This window comes from Alosa sapidissima, chromosome 17 (genome assembly GCF_018492685.1).
Source record: "Alosa sapidissima isolate fAloSap1 chromosome 17, fAloSap1.pri, whole genome shotgun sequence".
Lineage (NCBI taxonomy): Eukaryota > Metazoa > Chordata > Actinopteri > Clupeiformes > Clupeidae > Alosa > Alosa sapidissima.
The window spans coordinates 8,550,846-8,558,111 of record NC_055973.1 but is presented as its reverse complement, the minus strand read 5'-3'; the positions used below and the strand labels follow the sequence as shown (position 1 = coordinate 8,558,111).

At 45.2% G+C, this 7,266-nt stretch overlaps 1 protein-coding gene across 7 annotated transcripts in view; it reads left to right on the top strand.

Annotated features, from left to right (window-relative positions):
- The window catches only part of LOC121688371 (myosin heavy chain, striated muscle-like), a 114,945-nt gene extending 108,533 nt beyond the window's left edge, over positions 1-6,412 (top strand). For all 7 annotated transcript variants that reach the window (XM_042067894.1, XM_042067897.1, XM_042067895.1 and 4 more), the window contains 2 exons: positions 5,360-5,453; positions 6,341-6,412. The gene's annotated coding sequence lies outside the window, so the exon portion shown is untranslated. The remainder of the gene's footprint in view (positions 1-5,359; positions 5,454-6,340) is intronic.
- The last annotated feature ends 854 nt before the right edge of the window (positions 6,413-7,266 follow it).

The window sequence follows — 7,266 nt, the reverse complement described above, 5'->3', positions numbered from 1 at the left end:
CATTGCCCTTCCCTCTCCTTTCTTTCTTTCTCTAACTCCTTTTTGGCCCCCCCCTCTCTCTCTTGTCTGTCCTCTTCTTACTTTGTCTCTGTTTCACAAAACGTCCTCATTCTCTCTCTCTCTCTTTCTCTCTCTCTCTCATCTCTCTCTCTCTCTCTCTCTCTCTCTCTCTCTCTCTCTCTGATTTATACTTCATCTTCTCTCTTTCTCTCCTTCCTCCATGTCTCTGCCCCCCACTCTCGCCTCTCTTCCTGGAGTTCTGCTTCCCCAGAGCCCAAGTGCAGGGATATCTGTCCTGTGATCTGGACCGCTATGGGGTAAATGGGGACGCAGAATGGCCATTACGGGACTGAACAGGGGGGGGGGGGGGGTACATATTTGGCCACTAGGAAGGCAAGGAAGTGTGGGGGTCAAATTTACACAGGGCAGATAATGGATTCCGCCACTTATCTTCCGTCTTAGTGCCAGAGATCTCCTGGCTGTCGCCAGTGTCTCGCTGTCCCTTGCCACGAGAGATCAAGCCAGCTGTTTCATATCTCAGGTCAAAAGCGCATCCAGATTTCCTTTTTTTAATTGCAGGAAGTGGCGGAGCGCGTGCGTTAGGTGTACACCTGTAGAGTAGGTCGTGGCAGCGTTACATTTTCCATCTCGTGCCGTCAACCTCGTCCGCGTCAAGAATGACGGGGAGAGCTGACATACAATTATCCATGACCTTTCCCATCTTTTTCCCATCTTTCTTCTACCGAGGAGGGAGAAAATGGCTCCTCAGGAATTCTCTTCCGTTTAACGACCCGTGCGTAGACATCCACACATATTCACACGGAAAGCATCTGCACACAGTCACACTTTATCGTCTGTAATTACTTCAATGCCAATGTTTTGGAAAAGGTTAGTGCTTTCCCCATATGGCAATTACCTCTTTTGTAACCGTGTAATAAGTAAACAGAAAGAGGGAAATGGAAATCTTTTTTACTTTTTTTCATTCGATTGGAGGCATCTTTCAGCATTTCATCACGTTCCAGTATGTCGTAATAACGTATGTTCTGCAATGGTTTAACGGCCTCTACTCATCACCATGACCACTATCACCAGACCACCACCACCACCACCACCACCACCACCACCACCACTACCACTATCACCATTGCACTACCACCATGGCACTCATTCACACAGAGCACCTTAGAGCACCTTACCATACCTTACTATGCACAGAGAATCACAGGCTCAGTCCCTGCCTCAGTCATTGCAAGCGCCTCTGATTGATTAATCACCACTATGTGGATACTGTTTTTAGAATTGATTTAGATTAAGTGTTAGTATAATTTGTATTTTAGTATATTTAGCATATTCTTTATCTTCTACTGTCCTTAGTTGTGTTTTTATATTATATACTTTAATTACTCTTTCTGCTGTTAAAGAATGTGTTTGTGTTGTCTGTATGCTGCTGAGACCTTGAATTTCCCCTGGGGATCAATAAAGTATCTATCTATCTATCTATCTATCTATTCCATGCTACTGCACTTGCTTTTGTCTTCCATCAGCATCCTCAGATTATAATTTATTATCGTATGCCAATAATTACATGCGTTCTATACTGTCACACATGTGTTTACATGTCTGGCGATGGGCTTTAATGTTTTCTTAGTTTGAGGAGGTGGTTTTTGATTGGTGGTGGTGCTGGTGCGGGAGGGGCATTGAGACACAGGCTGGAGACGGCCCGATGTTGCTGTTGAGTTACAGGCAGGAAGTGGCGTCTGTGACAGCGCACATGTCTGCCGGCAGTAAACGCTGCTGACACCAAAGTCAGCCCACATCTGTGGCCGCCTCATTCAGAACAAATGTTGCATCGACAAACAAGTCGACAAAAACAGCAAGACAGTTGGCGCGGGGATCGTTTTCAGCGTAGCACAATACACAAAGGCATTTGTTGAGTAATCTGGGGTCTGCACTCCAGCTCATGTCAAATAAAAGTCAATAAGTCACTACATTTAAGTCAAAGGCAATAAAATCAAAAGTCCCTTTGTGTTGGAATGGTGTTCGGTATTGTTTTACATATGAGTGGTGATGTTCCTTCAGTGATGGATACTCCTGTTGTAATGATGTCCCCGTCTCCCATGGTCGTCTTTCTCTCTCTCTCTCTCTCTCTCTCTCTCTCTCTCTCTCTCTCTCTCTCTCTCTCTCTCTCTCTCTCTCTCTCTCTTTCTATTTCTCTCTCTCTCTCGTAGTGTGCAGTGGAGTGGCTGAAAAGGTGGCACACTATAAGATGGCTGCCTGCCTGAGCTGCATTTTCTCTTATCAGAACATGAGACCTTGCTGTTTTATCAGCTGCTGCTCTCTCTCTCTCTCTCTCTCTCTCTCTCTCTCTCTCTCTCTCTCTGTCTGTCTCACATACACATACACACACACACACACACACACACACACACACACACACACACACACACACATTCTCACTAGTGTTCTTTTTATCTCCCTCATTGACACACACACTCACACACACACACACACACACACACACTCTGGCGCTCACTCACTCTGTGTCGGCGTGTCACCTGGACTGCTTTGCATGATGAAGAAAATCCCAGTGCGGGCCGATGTAAAACATAATCACCTTATCTGCGGCTGATTGGAGACAAGAGCTTGTCTGCTGCTCTGCCGCCTGCTGCCGCCTCCACTTCCTGAGAGGAGAGGACAGCACACATATAGCCACCGCTTGGCTACTGAAGATAATTACACCCATGAGAATAAGAAAAGTGTGTGTGTATGTCTGCATATGCTAGTGAGTGTGTGTATGCGCATGTGTGTGTGTGTGTGTGTGTGTGTGTGTGTGTCCATCCTTCCGTCTCCTTAACGTCATTTCCATTTTTTTCTTCTCATTCCTCATTTTCTATTTTATCATCATTTCTTTCACACGAGAACAACCTATGCTAATGTGGCCCAGGTGCTAACTGAGCTGCTAGCTGGACTGTGCTAATGAATGGATTCGTTTCCACATCATGAACGCCACATTTGAGTCTGCAGGTGATACAGATGGACTCCTCTGTGAGAAGGCATTATGCAGGGGATGGTTGGTCTTGGCAGGCTGCTGAATCGATACGCTGTAGGCTAAATGCCATATATGCCCATAATTACTAATTTCCTTATTTGCATTCACAATCATATGCTGCCATTGCACATAATACAATGTGTAGTGATTTTGATGTTGCTTTAGGAGAAAACCTATCTTCAAGTCTCCAGCATCTTGTGTGAGGCAAACAGCTGGCGACTTTTCATGTTGGCTGGCTGTCAATTCGTACATTTGAACAAACATTTGAACTTTTGACTCAAACACGTCAGCAGTGTTGTGCGCTCCTGTGATTGACATCGCAAGCAGCCAATGAGAGTAGAACTGAGTTTATGATGTATTTACTACTGTGCCAACATGCTGTGTGCATTTTGTGTGGCCTTTGGGGCCTTCTGGGTGTGAGTATTGAAAGTGCTATTGGAGTTGCTTAGAGCATGCGTGACACTGTATCCACACACACACACACACACACACACACACACACGCGATAGACAAGTACTCCAGCACCTGACGTAGCTTGACTAAGAAGAGAAGCACGCTATCAAGCTGTGTTAATTTACAGTAGCAGCAAATAAAGTAGGTCAGAGTGGTGTGTGTCAGCAGTCTGCGTTCCTACTCGCAGGCTTTTAATTCAGCTCTGATGCTCACAGCACCAAGCCCAAGAGTGACAGGCTTAGCTGACGACCTGGTGCTAACACTCCCACTCACACACACACACATACTGTATAGCGCTTATATACACTCGCACAAAAAAATCGCAAATCCACTCACATATGCACACAAATGCAAACACTTCAAAAAGAGTATGCACGCACTCACAGAGACATAGAGGAACACATATACATGTATACACACAGACACACTAACATGCAGAGACACAAAATCCTGAAACAGTGTCGCAGTTTTGACAGGCAATGATAGGGCCCGGATACCAGACTGGGGTTATCAGGCATCCTCTAGGCCCAAACTCAAGCCTGCCCCTTTATATTCACCAGTGATGTTTCATTAAAACTGTCAAGTTTTAATAGTCAGTTGCCTGTGGGGGGGGGAGGGGGGGGTTTGGAGGTTGAACGGGGTGGGGAGTGCAGTTGCGTTAGCGTCACTGAGCTGTCGGCTCAAATCACTGGGACGACCTCTGCAGACAAAAGCTTCCTCGCCCCTGACTCTGGGCAGAAGCGCCCGTGTTTTCGTGAAGCGCAATTGTTTGTAAGAATCGGGAAGCGTGATTGGCAATTTACTGGAAAGGCGCGCTCCCTACTTTAATTGTATCTTGAGCCTCCATAATGGGGGTAATGAGCAAGGCGAGCGGGGTCGGATGACTTAGAGGGCTGGTCACTGGCGGACATGCGATCTCCCACTCTCCTTGGGAGACTCAATTAAACTGATTTAGTGCTCATCTGCACAGACAGGTCAAGGTTTCCTGCACGTGAAGACAAGCACAATCGCTGACCAGTCATCCCCACACCCTTACAACCTCACAACCCTGTTTCTTTTATGTGACTCACATTTAAATCACTATAGTTTATATTATGATTCCATATGTCTGTTTTTAAACAAAATTGAATCCTTCTAAATGTTGTGTATAGAATCAGTAAACGTTAGCGTGTTCTTCTTCTCTGTAGTCTGGCCCTAGTTAGATGTTTTGATCATGACAGATCCTATTCATCTAAAACTTTATGTGGTTGACATCAAAATACGAAAACCAATAAATTTGCTAGTTAGTCTTCATGCAGCAATTTTGCTCATTTGGGGCCGAACTTGGAGTTGTGTATGACAGCAAATCTGTTTGGCAATCTTGCTCGAGCTAACAGGCCTCAGTAGATGACCCATTTTGTGCGGGCAGCGTGGTCGTTTCATAAATGAATAAAGTTTTGCTCTCTTCGTCCTCTGCTTGGTGGGGGTCAGACTGTGTCGCTCATTAAACATCATAAAGTATCATGTCATTTAAATGACATCATTAAAATTATACAGTATCAGACCCGTCAAAACATCCTGTACTCTCTCTCTACCTCTCTCCCTCTCTCTCTCTCTCCCTCTCTCTCTCTCCCTCTCTCTCCTCCCCACGCACTCCCGTCTTCATTCACACCCCCTCCTTTCGGTCTTGCTCTCTCTTCTCCCCTTCTGTCTCTTACTCTCTATCTCTCTTTCCCTCTGCATTTCTCGCACTTTCTCTGTCTATTACAAACCCTCTCTCTCCATCTCTCTCGCTGTCGCAATCCATCTCTCCTTTTTCCCTTTCTTTCTCATTCTTTCTCTGTCTCATTTCTCTCTCTCTCTCTCTCTGTCCTTCAGTAATCTGCAGGCGAGTCGAGAAGCTCTAGAGGCTGAGCTAAACACCTTGCAAGCAGCGTCTTATGAGCGGGAGCGAGAGCTGGAGCATTTAAAGGTGAGAAATGAAGGCACCCGTGCTGCAGCAAACTGACCACCATCATTTGACTCTCTACACCAGTGTGTCTCTCTTCTTCAGACCAAGGACCACTTTACCGATTGAAAAAAAAAACCTCACGGACCACCTAGCTAAAAAAAAAAACAGTAGACCTACTTCAATACTATATTACACAATAGGCCTACTCAATGAACCACCTTGCTTATTGTCTTTGCATCTTGCTTATTGTTTCAGAGGATTCATATGATTTAAACTGGTGTAGCTTACATAAGCAGTGTAGCAGAACTGTTTGGATTTACATACAAGTTGGTTCAATATTGCAACCAACCCATCTATATTATATTTTACCATGTCTGCTCGCGGACCACTTGGGATAGCTTGCGGACGACACTTTGAGAAACACTGCTCTACACCATAACCCCTGCTTCTTTCCCTGTCCTAGTTCTGAAAACACCTTTAGAGGCAATAATGGGGTCCAACCAAGTCTCTATAAACCCTTAGCTATAGAATTAATCAGTGTCCTGTTTTCCCAAATGCTCAGTGAAGTACTGCTATTTGCAATGATATTTCTGCAATGATACAGAACAGAGAAATTTACTGACATTATTTGGCCATCTGATGGGTTGACTGCAATTTCATCTCTAGCTGGTCAGCTTGTTTATGATAAAGGTGTATGTGTGTGTGTGTGAGTGTGAGTGTGTGTATGTGTGGTACCATGCGGTTCCCCAATCCCCCCCCCCCACCCCACCCCACCCCACCCCAGATCCCCATCACACTTTCATCTGTGGTGGGGGGATATGTGGAGAGTAGGTTCATTGGCCTCCCATAGCACTTCATCACTGTTAATGCACTGAGCATTAATGAACTTTCCTCCCTCCATCACTCAGGCCATCCACCACCACTCGGATAATCAACAGGCCCTTCTTAATCAACTGCAAGGTCAGCTGGAGGCCGAGGAGTAAGTACACACTCTCCCTGCACACTCATCAGCCCCACAGGTCCATGTGGCAGGGTTCGTGCATATTCATCCACACTCTCTCGCACACTTATGGTGGGCTAAATGCAGACAAGTACATTCTCTCACTTTATACACTTCAGTATATTATGTTCTCTGAAGCTGTTAGACATGCTACCTTATTTAACTATGCACAGTACAACATATTTAGTTATACAACACTCTCATGTGTTAAGGATATATGGCCAGCTCTTGTCATGTATTATCTCCTCCACATGCAGGTTAAGTGCACATATATTTATATTGTAATAGTATGCTTCAGCGTTGTCAAGTGCAGTGGTTGAGGAGAGCTTACTGAAAGACTACTCACTTGAGGCAAAACAATAATCTTGCCACAAGATTAAGTATCTTTGGTCCTGAAAGACAGAATAGCTGGAAAAAGCTCTGACTAGGTGGTTGTACACCCTTGCCTCTGCTTCACCAAAAGAAAACCTGTAGGCAGTAGTTTAACTTCATTCTTACCTGCGCAAACTTTGCTGGTTGGTGTGTCTATCCAGACGTTTTTTTTTCTTCTGCAAAACTATTTTTTTTTTTTTTTTACAAGCTTTAAATGTGTTCTTCGGATGCATCAGCAACACCCTAACCAATTTGATATTATCGGTGCATGATGGCTACATGTTGACTCGTTTCCATTCAGTGCTGTAGTTACACATAAGTCGCATTTAATAGCTGGATGTGGGACTCATCAGCACCGTCTGAGTGAAGGCAGTATGCAGCGGCCTGTTCGGTCATGCGGCTGACCAAGAGCCGTGCGTGTAGGAAGATGAGGACCTGGCTAACAGTATGGCCTCCAGGGAC